We start from the raw sequence: 22,700 nt of genomic DNA, 5'->3' as shown, positions 1-22,700 counted from the left end.
GCCACCTGACTAAGGTGGCATCAGTTGCCCATGACTGGTAAACTAAAGCAACTGGGCTACCGATTTCCCAAAGCACTCAGTACCTAATGTTAGCAGAGGATTTTAATAAAATCAGCCCTTATTTAATCATTTACATTAACTAGCCCATATAGCAGCATGTAGCCTTCTTGGCAATCAACAGTGGCTAGTGAGGACTGAGCACTTTTGAAAATTATGACTAATAGGCTAGTTCTGTAACCTTTACTCTTGGGAGTAATCCATACCCACTTGTACAGGCCTATTTTCCTATTATGGGACTACTTGCATATCTAAGATTTGCAGGCTTGAGCACTCGTTTTGGACGTGGATTTCTGTCTCTGACAGACTTATTCTTGAATGTGAAGTCCCGAGATTGAGCTATGTAGTTCTGGGCAATTGTATCTGAATTTTTAACATCTGTGAACTAGACAATGGAAGTGTCTTCTTGAAAAGCCCCTGCCATACCTCGTTCACATGCCAGTAGAATAGAAACCAGAGTTCTTTCCTGATGTTGATGATGATGGTGATTATTATTTGTGATTAGTCTTTTCTGTGCATTTATTATTCATTAGGCTTCTTGCAAACACATTCATGTTTCCCATTTTTGGCATTCAGGTTAGTGACTGATCTTCTTATCAGATCAGTTTGAAACATGTCGGTAAAGAAGGGCAATGTTGTACCTTAATATTTGTCATTGTTACCCAACACACCCGTGCAAAACAAACTGCAAGGAATGCAGTTTTTCATGCTTTATCAGCTGTAACTAAACATCTGGTTACAAAAAATGAATCACTCAAAGTTAATGAAGCTTTAGTTATGATTTCTTATAATCCTTTTTAAACAAAACAAATTCCATTGAAAGAATATAACAGATTAACTGTGGGGCTGAATCAATTGAGGTTTTAACTTCAATGTTATTTACAACCCATCCATTTTCTCAGTCTCAAACTCTGTTTTTTCATTGCCAGGAGGGCTTTTAAATTTCTTTTTTAAAGTAATTTAAACTACCTTCATTTGTAGTTTTTGAGAAACAGAATGTCACCTTAGCAATGAGTCCAAATGGATTAAATTAGTTTGTATTATAGAAGTCCTGATTTAACAGCAGGAAAAAAAGTTCTCCCCCCTTGCACCACTTATATCCATACTTAAGCTCCCATAATATGATAATGCTCTGATCTTTCATAGTGGTCTTTTAATGTTGTATAAACGTTAAGAAAATATTAACATCACAGAATCATCAGACAAAAAAACTGTTATCTACATAATATGGAATGGGGAAACTGAGGCAGAAGCTACAAAGTGGTGTGTTTCACAATATAAATCAGTGCTAGTACCAGAAATATTTTGTCTGCCAGTCCCAAGGTCTAGCTCATGTGAAGATTCAGAAAAATCCTCAATTGTTTTAAAGATGGTATTCTTCTGGGATAAGTAATGTAATCATTTATTATGTCAACATTTTCGGTTCACATTTTTTTCATTTCAGAATGATGTTTTGAAACCAAAGTTTGCTAAGTTTAACCTGAACATGTTTAAATTTTAAAAAGAACATAAATACACCAAACTATTTCAGTTGCCACCAGCTGGCTTTATTTTTTTCCCTAGTTGGTCCTGTGACCTTAAAAATTAATTTTTCTTGTAGCTCTGCTGGGGGAAGAAGGGTTGCAGTGCTGCTGGGTCTCCAACGTGTCTGCCTCTCAGGGTTAAGGAGTTGTTGAGCTCCTAGAATTTGCAATCAGTCTCCACTGGATTATTACAATCCTGTTCAGCCACTATATGGCTGTTCTCATTTTTGCCCACAGCCAGACAGTGTCCTTGTCTGTATTGGCATCTCGGCCAAAAATACGGTTCACCTCATCATAGTAACGCCAGACTATGTGATCTCCTCAAGGTTTACAGTGTCAAGTACAAAACTTAGGACCCTGCTGAACCTCCTTGCTTCTGTTATACCATTGGATCATGGCTTGGGAGCTCGCTCACGCCCTCTCTCACTTCTTTTGATCGTTGTTTGTAGAATAAATAGAGGTGACTACAGCTCAGATGGGCCCGAGTACACCCTTCCCCCAGAACGCAATGAAGTCTAGAACCTCATCGCAGAATCATGCCTTAAGAATGAAGCACAGCTGATATATGTAATCTATATTTGACTCGTGTTACATGAACCCATCACAGACTGAAATCTCACACCTGACTGTGTGCCAACATTTAATCAGGGAGAGAATATCCTATTGAGGTGACCCCCGTAGCAGCAGGTAAGCAGACCGCTGACTACTTGGGTTGACCTGTGCCAATTGCTTGGGAAGGACAAAGTCTCTGTCGCTACGTTGGAAGGAGACTTAAGATTCAAGATGAGGTTTTCAGTAGCAAAATAAGTTTGTCGTTACAAGTTGAGATGTCAGATGATTCAAAAGAAACTTTTGCATGTGTACCAAAGTCACTTTTAAAATGAATTTTGAGGGTTTGGGAGGTTTAGGCTTTTTGGTTTTGTTCAGATGAACAACTTATAAATGTGGGTAAGCTCTTGCAGCTCACTTTGGCCCTCTGATAGATCAGTTTAAATCTAGAATAACTTCCTTGCGTGGTGGAGTCGGGTCCTAGGTAGTTACGAATAAGAATCATTGGGTACCACATTTGAATTACTAGCAAATGGTTGGGAGAAATACAAAAATTAAACTTTCTGGAACCTTTCGGAGGAAGTCATTCAAAATCAATGGCTGTCAAGAGCATAAACATTTTCATATGCCTCCAAATTAAATTAAAACTGGAAATGACACAGTTTGTTCTGACTGTGTAGCAAAGATGCTTTACTGTGGTTAAAAAAATCCACAGCGTAGCTGTTTTGTCTTCGCAGATGTCCTTGTAAAATCTGTTATCTTTAATGTATTACTCTGAAAAACAACACACCTTTGACAAGGCCAGTGGACTGTGACATAATTAGATGCAAAATGCACATCTAAAAGCTGTTTACTTCCTGTAACACTAGGATAACTACTAATGAATCACTGACTCTTGGGATTCTCAGTTTGTAACTGGATACTCTGCAAACTTCTTATCAGATCAACAATGATTTCTGTCAAAAAGGGGGGATGTGTTTCTTTTTTTTAAAAAGGAAGAAAAAACAGAGTTTAGTTCCATATGCACCAATTCTAAAGCATTTTTTAGCATGTCAGGGAGAGTAGTCATGGTGAGTCTGAAGGGATAAGGGAAGATAAAGTGTATCAAAGCAGGATCTGACATTTGTGATGCTATGCAGACCTTTCTTTCTGAGAGCATCTTGCAGACTGGACTGACAGCAGGGATTAATCCATGCAATGGCAATAAACAATAGTTGAAGTGGGGTTGAGGCCTAACACCTGGATGTTATGTTACCATCAGTAAAGAGCCCTGTTTCATGCTGTTATTGAATATATATGATTCTAACACTGTTTCTGTCTTCCTCAGTAACAGGTACGAATTCTCAGTCCTCTTTTGTAAAGGGATTTTTTTTTTCCAAATAAAAAAGCAGCTGGACCTTTGATTCGTATAAAAAGGTTTAGCATCTATGATGCCTGACTTAAACCACCCATACCTGTTGTTTTAAATCTACAGACTGGTGTTTTGTCATTTTGTACGCATTTTAAGGCAGACTCTCTCTCATCTGCTTGCCGCTAACTCCTAATGGCTAAAGTCATTCCAGGACCTGGACCTGTTACCCACTGAGTTTTGCTATGTGGAACAGACCTTATTCTTCCCCCCGAAAATGCTGTTCTAGAAGAAAGGACATGCAACCTCAGTGCGGTGACAGGAGCTGTGATGGTCATCAGGTTCCATTATACTCAACGGAACTGAGTTTGTCACATGCACTCAAACGTAGCAATACTTCAGAGGAGGCAAATGAAGGAGAAGATGAAGGGTATAGAAGGCTATTTCCTCATCTGGATTTATCAGTCATAGGGGGGAAAAAGCCTGAAAGCATAGCTTGTGGCAGACTCCAAAAAATCCTCAAAGGACATAGTTTTAATTGTATCCATGCCTTGCTCTGCCTACAGACTAACCATCTCAGGCAAGCGCTTCTATGAAATTTCTTATATAAGGGTTCTTTCCTCCGTTGTTGACTTGTTAAAATCTCATGTATTATCTATGAATCCTTCAGGGTCAGTTTATGTAGGTGAGGGATTCATCAACATAGATGATCTTTTTTTTTTTTGTCCTCTAGTCAAACAAGGAAAAAGACAGTAGATTGAGGAGAATGACAGCAGGCTCCAACAACCATGTCCAGAAAAAAAAGATCCTTTGAAGTGGCCAAGGGCATGGAATATGGAAGGCCGGGCAATGAAAGGAAGAATGATCCTTGAAGACGAGTAGTGGAAAAATGCATACATAGAGGATGAGTTTGGGAGCCAAGGGTTCTAGTTTTTTGTATGTCTACATAGAGGATGTTGCACTTGATTTTGAAAGTGTTCTCTACATGGCTTTTGCAGGTTAAGACATAGCCTTATGGTTTATGGCGTTATGATTTCTTTTGCCTTCAAGGCTGGAAACACAAAACAGGAGACTTTGGTGGAGGATGACCTCCTCGTATATGTATTCTCAAGAACAATAAAAATATTAACCTTACATTGTATATACAATACAAATAATCACAATCGAATAGATACAAATAGTTACTTAATCAAATAGATGGAATTGCTATCCCCACATCCAATAAAGCAGGTTAGCCTTGTTCTTTCCTTTTCTTCCTTTAAAAAAAAAATAATACTTAAAATGAGTTGACTTATTTTGTTGCTGGAAACTTCCATATAGACAAAGGAGTGAGGGATATATGGGGGGGGGGGTGTTTATCACTGAACAACACTTCTTCTTGAACCCTGATCTGTAAGCAAAATTGGAGAAACAAAATTTTCACCAATTTTGATGGGGGGTTTTGTTGATTTTTGGGGTTTTTTTTTTTCCTTTTTTTCTTCTTTTGGCCAGCTCCAGTTTAATGACATTACAAAACTTCTCCCATTGCCAGGTACTTGTCATCTTTACAACAGGCATAGAAAAACTACATTAGAAGGATTTGTAATTTAATGGTGTGTTTTCCAAATTGTGATAGTACTGGTCCATGTAGCACTTGCACCAGAATATTTTCCTTTAACCCTGAAGTGGGTGGAGCAGGAGAGCCTTGTTGTTTCCCATCTCCTTTTGTTTCAGACCCATCTTATAGGTACCACAGCAGCCAGAAGCCCGCAGGTCCTTCTAATGCCAAATCACTTGTCTGAGAACCAGTAGGAATTATTTAACAGGATGGGAACTGAATCCAGGTTTCCCAAATTCCAGGCTAGCACCATCCTTCCTGTTCTGGAGCCATCCACCCAGGATGTAAATTAATCACTAAACAGGAGACAAGAAAAGCAATTTCAACCACGCTGTCATCAACAGAGATGAATGGCTATCCCCTTCATGCCCCTCAACAGTCTCATGACCCATCCCTCCAAAATAGGCCTGGGATACATCACATGGAAATCTTTAACAAGCTGACTGTTCTCCCAATAAGAGTCCTAGTTACTGCAGTACCACCGACATGGATAGACACTGAAGTCTTTTTCACCTACCTTTCTCTCTGACTGGATAGATATATTTACTGGTAGCTTAAGAAAGGTCCTGACTTTGCTAGTTGGTTTACTCACTTTGCTAACTATCTGATACCTTTAGGTCTCCTAGAAGGAGAAAAAGGTTCATATGCTTTTTAATGTTTTATTAGACCCAGTTGGGCTAATAAAAGGTATTATTCTGGAACCAAGAGCTCTAGTTTTTTGTGTGTCTTCTTGTCTCAGACCAACGTGACTACCAAGTATACCCCTGACATATGTTTTTATGCTCTTGAGCTATAAAAGCTGGGGCCAGTGACCTATGAAGTAGCTCAGTGTGTTAATTACTGTGTTTGGGGCCTGATCCAAAGCCTAGTCAAGTCTTTGGGAGTCTTTCTGACAAACGCAGTTGTGTGCTTTGTTGCCTATATAAGGGTTTTCAGTAGCCATTTGTATGGGGAAATGTGCAATTCTGTGGGGGATGATGGTTTTCACACATGGTAGTAGACTGCTGATGCAAAGAAAGTTTGGAAAACTAGAGATGTACTGATGTGACACAGCATGCAGACTATCTGATGGTCAGATATTTTTTGCAGCAAACTGCTACTGTCATTGGCTGTCGGAGCGGCAGTCAGCTGTTGAATATGAGTCCACGCCTCTTATACTCTCATTGACTAGTACAGCTGTATTGCCATAGTTGGTATCTCTTAAATGGTAAATCTTTTTGCAGCGTTCTAGCAGTGGTTCCTGTTTAAAAGGTGGTTTGTAGAAACCAGATATTGGCTCTGATAGGAAATCTACATTTAAATAGTTATAAATAGTGAATTCCTGCTGAATAGAAGTAAAATGTATATTAAGAAAGCATACATTTTAACCATATTAAGTTTTGTGAAGGCTAAGGAAAGGGTGGTCCTTGCAGGCCAGATGCAGAGTTAGGACTTTGGAGACCTGGGTTTTCTTTCTGTTTTGATCCTTCACCTACTCCATAACTTTCAACTTTGTCTTTCTGCTGTCTTCCCTCCCATCCGTTGTCCATCTAGTCCATTTAGACGTCAGTCCTTTGAGGCAAGAAATGTTGTGGGGGGGTTTTTGTTTATGTGTTGGTACAGTGCCTCAGGCAGTGGAGTTATGATCTTGGTTGAAGACTTTAAAAGCTATTGTAATATAAAAATGTATTATCAAAATAATATTGGCTCAGTCTCCACGTTAGATAATGCAAGCCTTTGGGCCAAAAAGGCTTGAGCATCTGAAGTATGGAATGTTTGATTCCAAAACCTTGCATATGATTTATTTGGTGATCCAATATTATTATTACTTCACATTGCTATAATACCTTTTATGTAAGTATTTCAAAGTGCTTTCAAAACCTTAATTAATTAAAGCCTCACAGCAATGCTCTGAGGTAGATCTTGCATTATCTACCTTGTCCACTTATGTTAATTGAACCTCTATATATTTTTTTTTTAAAAACTGCATTTGGTTTTAATCAATTATACAACATGGTTGTCATTGCAACTGTAATTAACCTTTTGTCAATAGCTGTTAATAGTAGGATTGCAAAGACCCTGACACTCTAAACTGTGGAAGTAGCTAGGAAGCAGCAATACTTTGACATCTGAATTTTAATACATGGGCTCCCTAGGCAGTTTATCAGAGGGGGGGAAAGTATTTGTGCAAAAAGTTCATGTTTTTCTTTTGAAAGTTTTCTCCCCCATTCAGTATGAGTAGTTGCCCTAACAATAGCATGAATCTAGTGTATCAGTGAGCTGTATCCCTTGAACTCCAACTTAGAGAACAAAAGGCTTCTAAGAAGCATCCATGCAGCAGATGTTTAGTTATCTGAAGTGTCAGAATGCCAATTAGATATTGAACATGGCAGGAGGAGGGTGGAGTTTCCAAAACAAATGAATGATGAATAGGAACAGTTCCCGAGTTTAGTCTAAAGTCCTGCTGTTCTTTTGTAAAATGATTTGTGGCAAATTTGTTTTGCCGCTGAGGCATAGTTCTCCCTCAGCTTTAAGCGATTTTTAAAATGCCCAAAGGAAACTTTTTAAATTAATGTAGAAATAAAATATCTTTTTGTTGTTCAGAGTGTGCTATCAAAATGGACTTCAAACTAGGACCAAAAATCCCTTGTCTTCATTTGGGGGCCCATAGTGGTGTCACTCCCCCAAAACGAAATCTATGTTGTATGTTGAAAACGGAGGAGAGAGGTTTTTTGGGAGGACAGACATAGAAACATGATGGTATTGAATATGAGTTGTCTGTTCCAGAGAGAAACAGTCATGTCGAAAGCAAACAAAGCCACAGCATTAAATTACATCTGCATTCAGTGTTTGTGTGTGTGTCATTTTGCAAGCTTGTTTGCTGCAGCATGAACAGGGTTAAAAAAAATTATCCAACCTCCAAAATGCTTCCCTGGCAGACTTACATTTTATTGTCACTGACCTCAGTAAATCACTGTTAAAAATTAATATAATGTGAATGGTCTAGTTCAGCGTTTTAGGTGGTGGTGCACTCAAAAGAGTTTCTTTGACTTGTTCAACGCTTTAAATTGGCCTCACCTAATAATTGCACATATCTTGTCAATGTACTTAGGACAACCAGCTCTGTGTGTCTTTCTGTCAAATAAGAGTAATACAGGACAGTATAAAATACCAGGCAAAACAGCAGAGAGGAAATTGGGCTTGCATTGACTTAAATAAGCGAGTGCTGTGACAAAATTGTTTAGTTCTCTTTTGACCTTTTGAGGTCACGTTTGACTATTTATGCTATCTCCTAATGCTCTGCTTCTCCCTGCCTGGTAACAATTATGTGTTTATGCTGCTCTTTGCCTTCCTAGTTAGTATATTAAACAATCACTAATTACTCCATAAAAGTATACATTCCTATTTTGGATTTCCTGGCAAATGCCAATCTAGTTCCAAATACTATATTAATATAGTTGTATGAATAAGTAATAATGAAAAAACATATTTTTGTAATGTTTTGTTGGACGTGTTTCTTTTTAAAAGAAAAAAGACATAAATTGGCTTCAAAGGGCAGGAAGCATTTATTAAAGTATTGACTATACAGGGAATATAGAATACTATCTAGGTAGCTAGAAAAACGTGAATTTAAATACTCCTGGATTTTAAATAGGGATGTTTCCACTGAACACAATTTTAATAACAGTTTAGCTATCATCTTCAATAGGAATACAATCCAGTCCTTTGTAACAGTATAGTGGTTGTTGTCTATATCTGTATTCCAGTATGCAAATAAAACCAGCTTGATAATTATGGTAAGCTCTCACTTTCTCAATTTCTAAGAGGCAAGTGCCTAACTTTACCTTGGATTCTTATCATGAGTTATAAAATCTATGTTTGTATTTTATCTGTATTTCCTGTAGATCCATGTTTTCAGTATTAGCACTTAAAAGGATTTAAGCGAGTTGTTGTTGGTGTTCTGAGAGCTAGAAATGATTCAATGCAACACGGATTTTATAATGCACTGCTGAAAAGAAAAACTACCTTTTATTGGTAAACTACAAAATCAAATGGGCCATGCAGTTTGCTCACCTGGTTCTTTGTTGTAGTGTTGAAAAGCCCAGAATGTAGGTGGAAAATTGTTTGCAAAATGCAAATTATTTTTTCCTGCAGCCTGATAGAATTACCTTCCTAGCCAAGCTGAATATTTCCTCGCAGAGAATTTCGCTTGTAAAAGTGCTGAGTGAGGTCTGCCTTTTCAATAGACTTGATTTCTCTCCACATTTACTTTTCATGACAAATGAACCAGATTCACCATTGGCTTAATTGTATGGAACTAGCCCAAACATGTCTGGTTTTGCACAGTCAGGTGGCTAAATAATTCGATCTGAGAGCAGAGCATAAGAATTTTTACTATTGTCGATTAAAATCAAATTCCAATATATTCTTTAAGCGAGATCGCCTTAGTTTCTTTCTCTTAGGGGCTGTTAAGAAATAGCAGGGCATGCACGTCACAAAATAGGTATGTCACCACAGATTGACAGAACCACTGCGCTGGATGACGTTACAGTACGTAAAGCAGTGAAACAGGACAGGAAAGCCATTTCCCATGCTATTTCCTGATTTCCTGCTCTCTGCATTCCTGCACATAAACCTTTTAATTCATTTCAGAATGCAAAGGTCGTGACAAAAAGTCAGAGGATAAATATACCCTTTTGTCAAACAGAGGGATAACAGCAATCTTTACCAAAATGTTTCAGAAGCTAGGTGTTTCCCATATACTGTATTCAAATACACATCTTTGAATGCTTTGGTAACATAAGGCACACTGAGAAATTAAAACTCTTAATTCTTATTGGACAGAAATAATGTCTTGGTGTAACGAGGTAGTGAAATATGCACATCTGTATTCGTGTGAAGCCACAAATCTGTTTTAGCAAAGAAATTTAAAATGCAACTGACCCATGTAATGCATGATCCGGGGCAAAGTTTATTCAGGGATCATGTTTGTCCTATTGAGAGAATCAGATGTTGCATCTAATTTGAAAATGATTTGTTTATTAATCTTTAATGATTGATCATTGCAAGTATTTCCCTTTGAATAACAGGCCACCTAAATCTCAGTTCAAAAGTCAAGAGGGGAGAAAATAGTGATGTAAAGGAAAAGCCATCTCAGATAATCCTGCTGCTTGTTAAACATAGGAGTGAGCTCCCCCAAAGCTTCAGAGAGGTCAGTACAACTGTCTTTGGGCCCCCTCAAGGAGACAAATGCAAGCTGTAGGAGAATATTCTTCACAGCTTGATGTCTACATAGTTCCTGCAGAGAATCGGCCATGGTCAGCCTTTAAACCAAGTTTCTGTCTTTCTCTGGCTGGAGGAACATGGTAGGGGGGAAAGAGTAGTTTTATATTCATTGTTTAAGGGTTTGAAAGTTGGGAAGGGATTCATGAAAGTATGAACCCCTCAGGTATATTGCTCCTGGAGATTAGTTAGCAACAACAGTTCAGATGGTTTATATGTTACTGTTTACCTAAATGCTTTTTTGGAAGCATTTCATCGAAGATGGGAAGAATCAGCCAACACATGCATACCAAAATTGAGATGTATTTGGTCAACTTGAAATGCATCATTCTCCAGTTTGACTTTTCTAAACTGTGTTGTGATATTTCTGTGGGTTGCTAGGCTGTTACTGCATTTCACCATAGATTTGTTTGGCTTTTATTGAGTGACCTCAGGACAGTTTGAAATAGTATCACTGTAAGCACATGCAGAAGGCAGGACAGGCTGAGTGACTTCTAAAAGACGGGGAGGGGGAGGAACTGGCTGTTGTGCTGTAACTGTTAATGCGCATGAACACAAGTGCAACAAAATCACTTCAGCTTTAACCCTGCTTTATCCAGGGTCTAGGTTGGGGTGATTTTTTTGCTCTAGATCTTGAAAAAGAGAATGCACATACCAGGTATTTGTTACTTTGGGTTTGGGCAAGGTTAAGGAAGTGGGGATTTACCATGCATCGCCTGCATTGCGGTACCTAATTTTGTGCACTCTTAACTGCGGTAGATGAAAGCTAAGCCCTGAAAGACCTAAGTTACCATGGTTTAGCTTTCATATACCGAAGGTAAGAGCACACACTTGGGCAGTTGCTACAAAGCAGCTGAGTAACAATAAATTCTCACTCCCTTTTATCTCACAGGAACTAGCCTGGCTGTACACACACTCTCTCTTTCTTGGAGTCTGGCTTCGTCTGCTCTGTGGGTCTCTCCACATCTGTTTGTGTGTGTGGCTCTTCCCAATGGGAGTGAAGGCACACTTGCTATCATGACAAATAACATTACATTTCCTGAAGGCAATAGTAGATTCCCCATCACTGGACATTTTAGAATCGAGAATGGAAATGTCTGGTTTCTCCTAGAATATGTGCTGCACTTCAGACATTCGGGGAAGATGTGCAGCCTATGTTAAGTAGAAGGTCAAGCTAAATGGTCACAAACTTCCTTTCTGGTTTTAAAACCTGTGAATATAATTTATGATGCTGATGATGATTTATACCCATGCTATCCAAAAGGCTCAGAGAGACTTACAATAACAGACAAACAAGCCATGGATAGGAAACAACAATAGACTCCCAGAACGACACCCCAAAACTTAAACGCCAAACACCACTCCCCCTCTCTGGCCAACTTCCTTCCCTGCCGAACACCCCTCAAAGCAAACCCTGCAGCAGATCACAGCCATGCTTCCCAACTGCCATTTAGAAACCACGTCCCTCTCCCCTTCTCCCAATATCCCATAGTGTCTTGCACTACACTTCTATAGAGGACTTTCCAGAGTATGAAGAATGACATTTGTAAGAACAGGCAACTTGGTTGGTCTAGGTATGTTGATTTAATCTACCCATATAAACAAGTCTTCAGAAACAAGTCAAAATGTTGGGATTAAATTGTGTCTGACCAAAATAAATCCACAGGTCAGCACATCTCAATCCTGGCCCCATTGAGACTAATGGCAAAACTGCCAGTGGCTTCAATGAAGCTTTCTACTCTTCTCTATGCTCACTCACCTCTGTGTAAGTGCCAGATGTAATAACATTCCCTGAAACAGAGGGGCAATAAGGTCATATCTCTGATAACCCTCCCTAGCCTACGGAGCCGGCCTAGTGCACTGGGTTGAGCTCACTGTGCAGAGTGCACACACCCCACTGTAAAGCCAGAAGTTTGTGGTGGGGTTATCTCCTCCAAGTTATTAAAGTTATGACCCCTCCTTGTGTCCATCCAGTGCAGAGTAGGGTCAGCACCACCACCCCCAAACCAGTGCTTACATGCCACAATTTGGCACTAAACAAGTCAATAAAGTGCACTCATTTTGTTTATCAAGAAACCTTCTGATTAAATGGGTGACTGAATGATCCACAGATAAGTGGAAATGAAATGCAGACCACCTATTTACTATTATTATGTCAAGAGGAGTCTAAAAAGCCAAAGCACTTAGAACAAATGACAGGGTGCAGCTGCGGATCTGGTAGTATTAGAAACCAGCCATATAACTAATAGTTAGTCCAAAGTGCATACCTGCTGTGCCACAGCAGATAAAATGATATCTCCACTACAATGCATAGCTAACTGCAGATGGACAATTTTTGTCCTTGAGGCCAAAGCAAAGTGAAAAGAGAATTTTAAATTAGCCGGGAAATGCGGGGATGCTTTTTCCCAGAAGAGCAGCAATCCTTTTTCAGGTGTGAGTTGCACCTAGGTAGTTTCGCCTGCATTTTTTTGCCTCAGCAATTGACTTGCAATCAGAAATATGCATGCTTATGGCTCAGGGCTCAATAAAGACAGTCAAAAAGCCCAAGGCTGAATTGATTCAATCTTCACAGGTTAGTCTAAGCTGCATAGATTGAACCAATAAGCAAGTAAACAGACATTCACTTTTGATTCCAGAAATGCAGCCACACGCCTGCAGTGACCCAGACCAAAAGTTGATGGGTGCTAGAGCATGCCTCCCTACTCATCTGGAGCAGACAGCTGGGGCAAGGCTAGCCTGCCCACCCTGCAAAGGTGGAGTTCTGTTGGGGAGGTGCAAAGCATCCTGGGATGCTGAGAGACTGAGATGACTTGAAACCACAGGGGATCTGGGACAGAAGTTCAATAAATCTACTTAACCTAGATCAATAAAATCTGATACTACATCCATCCAGGCTTACCTTAAACTGGTTTTGGCCACTTCGAAAGCAGTTTGTGTGCTGAACTTCCGTTGTATTATAAATTTGAACTGATTTCTAATTACTTACACTGCTTTGTGTGTAATTGTTGTCCCTAGCCTAGGTAGGAAATGTCAAATGAGAAGCTGGAGACAGGAGTACGTATTTGTATTTGGATATGTCACTACAGTTCACTCTTGTATCCTGCCAGAATTGACACTGGGCACTGTACAGGTGAATACATATGCACTTAGAGTACTTTAAAGCCCTCTTTAGGCTCAGAAAGTATCATTTCAGACTACTAGTTTCTAATGAAGCTGCCTATGTGTTCTGAAACATTTTTACTATGGGATAAAGTTGTTAGTTTCCCCTGATTTGGTATTTTGTACCATCTTAAATGTAGAACTTACGTGAATGAATCGCAACCTGTATGATTCAGTTGTTCATGCTACTTTCAGGTAAATTATTCACTGAGATATGCTAACGAGCCTTCATTGGTGTTCCTTCTGCTGTGGCTGTGCACCAGAGAGAGACAAAGAGGGAAGCAAATGATAGCACTGAATGTCGTGTTGCTATGAGGTGCTTTCACCATAATCCAAATCTCAGCAAGTTTTCAGAATGAAATTGGAAACTGCTGTTTTCTTGCTTCCAGATGTGTTATGCCGTGTTGCTTGAAAAATTAGCATGTAAATTCCTGTCTGGCCTTTATGCACCTCTCTGTCATAGGAATCTGATTCTTGCAGCCCAAAGACTATATAGCCAGCCAGATCGCTCGACATCAGGCCTGTGTTTGACACCTTTGGAAAAAACAGCACTGTGCAAAAATATCCAACACTGGTACTAGCTCCAAAGCCAGAATCTGTATAGCTTAGTGGTTATCAACCTCCTGAGACTTGAGGGCTTCATAGATTTCATAGATTTCATAGACATTAGGGCTGGAAGGGACCTCGGGAGATCATCGAGTCCAGCCCCCTGCCCAAAGGGCAGGAAGTCAGCTGGGGTCATAGGATCCCAGCAAGATAAGCATCCAATTTGCTCTTGAAGGTGTTCATTGTAGGTGCTTGAACCAGCTCTGCTGGCAGGCTGTTCCAGACCTTGGGGGCTCAGACAGTAAAGAAATTCTTCCTTATGTCCAGCCTGAAACGGTCTTGCAGGAGTTTGTGACCGTTCGACCTCGTCATCCCTTCATTAAAGTCAAAGCACCCCTCAGAAAATGCCAGCTCTTAGGGCATTCATACCCATACCTCTGTCTGCTCTGATGCACCCAAAATGCAGCATGTTGGAGCAGACTCGATTAATCGAGTCTGCAGAGCATGCAAGCTGATGCGCCCGGTGCTGTGTTGGATGCATTTGTATAAACAGCAAAATGTGCATCAGCACGCAGAAAATGGCAGCTGTGTTTTACTTCAAAACTTCAATGTGTTTAGTTCAGAAACGTGCTGCTGCCATTTTCTCAGCGCTGACTCGCATTCTTCTGTTTATGCTAATGCATGCATCGCAGGACCACACCAGACACACTTAAAAGCGCCCAGCACTGCAGTGCATGCACGTGTACAAACGCCCTTGGTTCTCACTGTTGGTTTGTTTGTTCTGACTACAGAATAAGCATAGCTCCAAACAGTCACAAACATCCTTTCGGGTTTTGTAATCCATGAACAGAAGTCTTTGGTTGCAAAGAACTCGAAGACCACATTAGGTCAGAATGTTTTTAACACCATGAATTCCTATTTGAAATCTCTGGGTTTATCCTGTGAATCATGTCTGCACGCCTAACAGTGCTAACATTGTATGGCATCCCGTGGCACTCTTGATAGGATCTCATGGCACCTTGGTGCTGTGTAACCCTGGTTGAGAATCACTGGTATAGCTGGACCTGCCATATAACAGCAGGTATCTCCACACAGCACAGTCTTGAGTCACATAGTCTCCAATTCGGTGCATCTCTGTACATTATGTACTCTGCTAGACATACCATAGGGTTCTGAATAATGCACAAAATATTTATTGGATGTAGTTATTAGGTGACTTTCAGAGATAGGGGCAATGTTATTTTTAAAACACTGGGGAAATCGAAGATGAAAAAGTAAAAAGCAAATTAACATGCAGAAAATTAAAAAAAAACAAAAAAAAAACCCTCCAGCGGGAGTGGCAGGGACCAGGGAAAATCACTAAATCAACAGAAGTTTTGCCATTGACTTCAGCGGGGCTATCATCTCACCCTCAAAGAGGAAGGAAAAGAAATAAGAGAGAAGAATGAGCTCCCCAGGGAGACAAGGGGTGGAAGGACATGCCCAGGAAACTTTTTGTGTGTGCTTTCTCTGTGCCAAATATACAGGTAGACACGGTCTCTACCTTATGGCTTTATAATCTAACTGGAGACGAGATATAACAATGGAGAGAGTCAAAAAAAAAAAAAAAGAGGAGGAGTAAAGTGTATGTGTCATTACTATTGTCTAAATTGATGCCCAGCCACCCCATCTCTCTCAGGGTTGTTACACTTGCCATGTCTGTATTTTCATAAGCAAGCTCTCCGATCAAAACACATTGAGAAATTAAAGGGACTTGTATCTATTCAGCCTCGTATGTCAAGGGTATTATGGGACATTTGTAGAATTATTATGCCTTGAAGTGACAAAAGTGGTTACAGCATCCTACAAAAATGGATGCTGAAGGGTGGTAAAATCAGATGCATAACTGAGACATGCTTATCAAAGAAGCATGCCTCAAGAAAACTACTTGATAAAACCTGGGAAATGCCACTGAAAAATAAAACCAATCTCCATTGCACATAACAAATGTTATTTGCTTTAGAAATCAACTTGGTACTATTAGCACTGAAGTTTGAAAGCAAGCTTCAAAGAAAAAAATTTTGCAAATAAAATGTGGAGGAGATAAATAGATTAGGATGCTGTTTGCATATTGATAAGAAAAAGTACATTTACATCAATGTAACCAAATATCTTATCACAGTTGTTAGGGACTTCAAGGTCTCTATTAATAAAGAGGGTTGGGAAAACCTTCAGCAGGGAAGTTTCTTAATTCCACAATTTTCTTTTTTTTTAATTACATTGCATGATGTGAATAACAAGGAGTCATGGATGAAATGAAGGAAGGGAAAATTTTAAGCCAAGTGCTGGGAAATAATCCCAGTAGTTGAATCAAAGAGGATTATGGAACAACAAAAAAGGTTGAAACTTTGTTCCTAGTATCTTTTTTTTTTTTTTAAAGCAAGTAGTTAAAGCACTAAAAATCACCCAGAAAAAATATAAGGAAACTAATAGGTCTTCTCTGTCTATTTTTTATGATCCATATATGTTCCTGTTGACAAAACACTCTCAACTGTATTTCAGGGCAGTTATTGCTAGGACTTAGAGCAGGGAATGATGGACTGATGGCCTCTGGGGTCCTATCAGATCTAGCTGCTTCTGGCATGAGGGCAGTTCTGAAACTATGAAGATGGGAGAGGAAGATGGCAATACCAATTGGCCGTGATGGATCAAATCCCACACTTTCCTCTGAAGCCACAAAGCCCGTCCTTCTACCTATAAGGTGACATAGCTTCTTGCAGGATCCACCCCAGGGGTCGTCTTGCCCTCCTCCAGCAAAGCATGTGAGCAAATCCAGTGACTTCAATTCCCTTGCAAATTTTCTCAAAACAGATTGTTCAACTGACTACAAGTCACAAGAATTCTTCAAATGATTTAAGTGCTGTTTCTGCACTGGAGTCATAATACATCGTTTGTAAAAAATTGGTAGGATGAGAAGTAATGTTCCATCTGCATCCAATTCTGAAATGTTAATAAGACTTTAGGTAACTAGATAGTGACCACAAATATACAGAGGAAATGGATTTAATAGACCCTATAATAAAATAATAAATTACCCTGAGAAAATAGTTTTCCAACTTTTTTTTTTTTATATTCAGTATCTGTAACAAGCTTTAAAAGTCTGCCCAAGCCTGGATGGCCCATGAGCTAGCTTAGTTTAGGTATGCCAGATCTGGTAGGCTATAGAATGAGATAGTAATGTAGGTAGTATCATATTTGGCCTCCACAATCAACTAGCTGACCAATTTCCAGATGGGCTATAGGGTTACCATATTTCCAGGTCCAAAAAAGAGGACACCTGTCCAGGGGAGGGGAAGAGGAGGAATATGATTTGGGGGGAGAAGGCGTAGTGACATGCCGGTGCCCTGCCCCTGCCCATTCTGTTGCCCCTCACTTGCAAGCAAAACCCCCGCTAGCCCTGCTGCTGCCCCTCACTCCAGAACCACTGACCCCAGCCCTGCCAGTGCTCCTCACTCCCAAACAGCAGTACCCTGCTCCCTATCCCATGCTGGTGCCCCTCACTCCCAACCTGCAGCCCTCCGGCACTGCCAGTGCCCTGCACAACCAATCCGCGGTCACTCGTCCCGTCCCATGCCCCTCATTCCTGATCCACAGCCCCCTCCCAGCCATGCCCCTTACTCCCAACCTGCAGCCCCCTGTCCCCCAGCCCTGCTGGTGCCCCTCACTCCCAACCTACAGACCCCTCCTCCCCCAGACCCACTGCCCAAGCAGCTTCCACATTGCGCATGGACCCACGCACTCTCTCCCTCTTTACCTGGCTTGCTGGAGCCCACATAGGGAGCACGTGACCCCCGACAGCCAATCACCTTGCCCACTGCTCCCAGCCCCAAGCTGCCAGCCCAGGAGAGTAAAAAACCCAGACATTTGCTCTTATTTTAAAAACCCATCCATACGCAACACAGGGGTCCAAAAAAAGAGGGCAGGTCTGGGAAAACCCATATGTATGGTAACCCTGGCTGACTACCTTTGGTGTGAATTCAGCATGAGACTTGACTCCATAGATGCCTTGCATACTCTGCAGCAGTCACTCAAAGTGTCATGCTTGGAATCATGTTATATTAACTCTAGTGTGTTTTATCAGTAGAAACATGTATAAATCATAAAACTCAGGGATTGGAGAGGGCCTATTAAGTTCTCTGACTTGCTTCTCTCCAACATAATTGCCAGCACTTAGGCTGAGTACAGTTTTAACTGATACAAGCTTATACCCTCTATTTTGTGGTGCTCCACAGTTCCCTTAATTCAATCAGGGCCTCATTAGAAATTACACTTAGCACGTGCTAATTTTAATTTGTGTTAGAAGTAGCACATGCTTTAAAAGCAGTCACACATTAAGGGTTAATACCCCCTGTAACCTGCACTGCTCTGACCTGCTGTTAGAGGGCTGGTGAGCAAGGGTGTAACAAGGATCCGAGCTGGCTTTGTGCCTGCCCAGGTCATCTGCTCTCAGGGCAGGGTAGGGGTCCAGGGTCTCATCAAGCCTGCTAGTCCCCACTGTCCCCTGTTCCTGGGGTAACTGCCCTGCTTCCCTTGTGGCTCACCCCTATCCCCCACATTCCCCATGCCACCTGCAGCTCCCAGTACTGTCCTGGCAGATCAAGCAAGGAAAAGGAATCCTGCCTACCACCACTGCCACAGCAGGGCTGCTACTGCTCTCTGGGCTGAGCCCAAGCACAGACAGCAGCGGTGGCAGTGACAGCAGCAAGTTCTTTCTCTCTGCTTGCTCTGCTGGGACAGCACCAGGAGCTGCAGGTAAGGTAGAAACTGCCAGGGAGACATTGAGCTGGAATCTGGGGTACAAGAGAGGGTGGGCCTGATTTGGGGATGCAGGGGAGGAGGGGCAAGTGGCAAAGCAGGTGGGGGGCATGGTGGGCCCAATGAGAGTACCCATCCCCCCACCCTGCACTCCTGGTTTTGGGCCTGTGGAGCAGTCACACACGACTTGCAGCATGAGCTATCCAAAACCAGTTAGAGATAATCCTCGATGGAAGAGGGCTATCTCTGAGCCACTCCAAAGGCCCATAGCACATGTTTCCGGGCACGAATGTGCGGACACTCTTGTTTTAAGAGTTCTTAACATGTATTTAAGTTAACGTGTAAAAATACTCTTACATTGTTATGAAATATTTCCTAGAACTCAGCATAAAATTTTCCTTTACTTCATTTCATCCATATATTCTAGATCTTTAGGCCTAAATCCACAAAGCGGATTGCCTCATGCTGCAACAGTCAGTATTACATTTTGTAACTTTTTAAATACCTGTTCCTGGGGGTAGAGCCTGCAGCCTTAACTTACCCATCTATACAATGGTTAGAAAGTGCTAGGTACCCCAGGGATCTACAGAAGCCAGCTTATAGAGAGAGCTACTTAAGCCAACCAATAGGGCATTTTCTTGATAGGAATGTGTCTTGAATCCTGCCCCTCAACGCACCTTAAGTGCCTTATTGAGTGAGGACTCAGAGTTGTGCTTAGTACTGCTTTCAGGATTCATAGTCTTGAGTCCTCTCCTAAAGGAAAATATTTAAAATCTTTCTCTTAAGAGAAAAAAATTAAGCAAAGGTCCCTCCTTTTTTAAAAAGAAATACACAACCATGATGGTACCCTACCTTTTATCCACTCGCTCAGGAATCACAGCATTCACCTATGATGAGGGGATGATGGTTCAAATCCTTGAGAGGAAATCCATCTGCCATCTCCTGATTTCTAGAAGTATGCCTTTACACCAAGCAGTAGGCTATTCTGGAATGAAAAGTACTTTGCTTCTTGTTTGAAGCTCTTTCACTTAAGCATATATTTTAAAGTTAAGCATATATTTAATGGTTTCCTAAATAGGAGCCTTCTATATATTTTTGTAAATCAGATGAGGAGATAAAAAGAAGAACTTGCATATCAGCAAATGAACAATAATCTTTGCTGGGCTGAAATATTCAGTGCAGTTTCTTTATTACGACCTGAGCAATAGGCCAGTTTAGCAAGAGGCCTCTGTTAAGAGAGGAAATGTAAAGTTTGCTTTCATGTTGGCAGTCTTAATGAAGATATCAGAAGAATGCAACAGCCTTTCAATGTTAGCCAATGTCTTTCCAGGGAAGGACTGATATGCAATGGCAAGTATTAAGGGACTGCCAGTGCTACTAGCTGTACTGGTAGTTCCTGCTGCATCTTCAAAGCTGCCAATTGACCACCTTTTGCCATAAGATCTTCGCTTGCTGTTTAAAAAAAAGTCCATAATACACAATGTGGTTGTCATCTGGCCCCACCCTCCTTTAAGGTAATATATAATTAAAAGATGAGTTACAGTTGGAGGTTGGGGAACAGGTCTGCTAGTACTCACTGGAATAAGAATAAATGACATTGGAAAAGCAAGTCCCATGCCTGTTTATGTCCTACCTGAAAAACTGGCATGACAAGTTGGCTTTTTTGTCATGACCGGAATCTTAAACTTACCAGTACCTTAAACTTACCACCACTGACCTGAAACATATGCTGGAGGTCTGTTGGGTCTGTTTATGGTAGGTTTGGGGGGCTGTTTGGTTGTTTTTAACCAGGATGTGCATCACCTACACAACCAGGTGTTTTCTGCAAGCAATCACAGGTGCTTGCAGCAAACCGAACACAGAAATGGATGACCCTGTTATATAGTCCATCAAGCCCAAAGTACTACAAATTTATTGACGCATGCTTTTGAATCAATAGCCTCAAACATCATAAAACTCCTCTTAAGTGCAGCTTTACCCAAGAAGCAACGCTTTAAAACGGCACTGAGAGTTTCCAGACTTATTTACTTCCTATTATCTTATTGCTCCGTAACTTCTATATCAACTTTTAGGTACGATGTGTTTTACAATCAGCTAATGCTTCATGTATGACATGGGGTGCGAAAGTCAAGCTGTAGTCTTCTTTCTTCCCCTGTCATCACTAGCAGTAATAAAGATTTTGTGGGCCAAAGTTTACTTGTGCAGTCTTATTGCCATCAAAGGGCTTGCACTGCTCAGGTGACTGGAACTTGGCAAACAAATGTGCTGCTCATATAAATTGGCTTTGTAAGTGCTACAGAACTAAAGAAATATTTTAGCCACTAAATTACCCAGGTATGACTCTAAATACATACTAGAGGGTAGATTCTTATCTTGCACCAAAATACATCAGAAGTAGGCCTATTGAAGTCAGTGGAAAAAATATAACAGTGCGTTTAAAAAAAATGCAGGGAAGATGAGAAGCAGACCCATAAAGCACATAGATTTGCGAAGTGAAGAAATGCTGCTGTATGTAGTTTTTCAAGGAGGAACGCTTTGAAACAGGCTCTTCTGTTAACTTGGTTATCACTTTCTGCAACATCAAATTATCAATTTACTCATCTTCAGCCACGCTTGTGTTTTGTGCAGTAAAAATAATAATAATCTTGCTTCTTGGCACGCTGCCAAGCTGTGTTTGCAGTGCTGGAGAAGTTTCCAATGCCATAATTTAATTTCAATATGAACTTAATTTATTTCTCTGAAGAAAAACAAATAAATATGCCCAAATGCTGCTCTCTTACTGTCAACAGGACTCACTGCAACAAATTATATCCCCAAGAAATGAAGTCAAGCATCCTCTAAATTCTAAAATAATTGTTTCAAAATCTTGATTTATTCCTGCAAATTCATTTAATCGCGCACCTTGTGTTGCATCTGATGGCTCGGAGTAGACTAGTTAGATACCATACCCTTAACCAACTCCATAAAGGAAACATTGTGTAATTTTAAAGAAAATGACTATCACCTGGTAATAGGCAGGTGTCTACAGGTTTGGAGTTTGTGTTCACTTCAGATAAGTTTGTTTAGCCTAAATATCCAAATCTTCTGAGTCTGCAAATCTGAGATGGAAACCCTCCTTAGAACCTAGGGCTGTTTTGTGTTTCAGCTTCGTTGTTTTCTCATAAAGTTTAATAAGCATTGGTAGCATTTCAGAGTCCCGACCTGGTTCTTAATGCCATGTAAGCTGCTTCTCATAATATTTCAGGATATGCATTTAAGATCCAATCTAGCAGCAGATATTGCAAATCTGAACTATATGCAAACCCCTATTGAAATTATGGGAAAGGCTGCCATTAACTTCAAGAGGCTTTGGAAAACTGCTCCTCTGCAGGGGCAGAATTACCAGGCTCTGTCGCCTCTGTGGTTGCGGCGGGGGTAGGGGCTAGGCTGGCTACAGCAGCAGCTGCCATTCTTGCATCCCCTGTAAGTGGCTGCCCACAGCTGATGCCCAGCTCCGGCCCTTTAAGAAAGGATAAAACCCTCCAAAACCCCAGACTCACCACTCCTGCCAGCAGGAGGTGATCCCCACAGCCCCATGCCACGTGGGGGGCTCTGCAGGACCCCTGAAGCCCCAAAGCCTCCACAGGAGCAGTGAGTCCAGAGGCTTTTCTCGGGTTTTTTTCTTAAAGGGTCACAGCTTGCCCAGGCAGAGCACCCATGGGGGGCCAGGGGAGAAGCGGGGTCAGAGCCCCCCATGCATCATGGGGCTGTGGGGGGCAACAGGGATTGCTCCCCCACCTGGCAGCACCTAGAGAGCACCGGGGCTTTTTTAAAAGTATCGAGCTAGGGCAGGCAGGGGCAGCCATGGGGGGGCTGGGGGAGCAGC

Source organism: Crocodylus porosus, unplaced genomic scaffold, assembly GCF_001723895.1.
Source record: "Crocodylus porosus isolate Cpor-Errol unplaced genomic scaffold, CroPor_comp1, whole genome shotgun sequence".
NCBI lineage: Eukaryota > Metazoa > Chordata > Crocodylia > Crocodylidae > Crocodylus > Crocodylus porosus.
The sequence above is the reverse complement of the archived record's forward strand: the minus strand, read 5'-3'. Positions refer to the sequence as shown.